The sequence below is a fragment of the Fulmarus glacialis genome, unplaced genomic scaffold (genome assembly GCF_000690835.1).
Source record: "Fulmarus glacialis isolate BGI_N327 unplaced genomic scaffold, ASM69083v1 scaffold32649, whole genome shotgun sequence".
Lineage (NCBI taxonomy): Eukaryota > Metazoa > Chordata > Aves > Procellariiformes > Procellariidae > Fulmarus > Fulmarus glacialis.
This window is the reverse complement of record NW_009231948.1, coordinates 27,884-28,161: the sequence shown is the minus strand read 5'-3', so window position 1 is coordinate 28,161 and position 278 is coordinate 27,884.

Genomic DNA, 278 nt, shown 5'->3' with positions numbered 1-278 from the left:
TGATACTGCAGTGCTTCCTCAAATCCAGCAGACCTGTATACAAATATGCTGAGAATTGTAGGAAGGTCTTTGGAATTACCTGTGCTATAGACTTTGTGTTTAAGGCATTTGAAAGTCCTGTTTCCTTCTCAGTAACAGGCTCCCTGAATGTGGTATAATTGGTGAGTTCCTTGTACTTCAAGCTCTGATGTCTAAGCTTTGTGAATGAGAGTTGAGCAACAGCTAAACATTCATGCCAGTTCAGGATATTTTCTTCTGAAATGTCTCTTATTTGACAG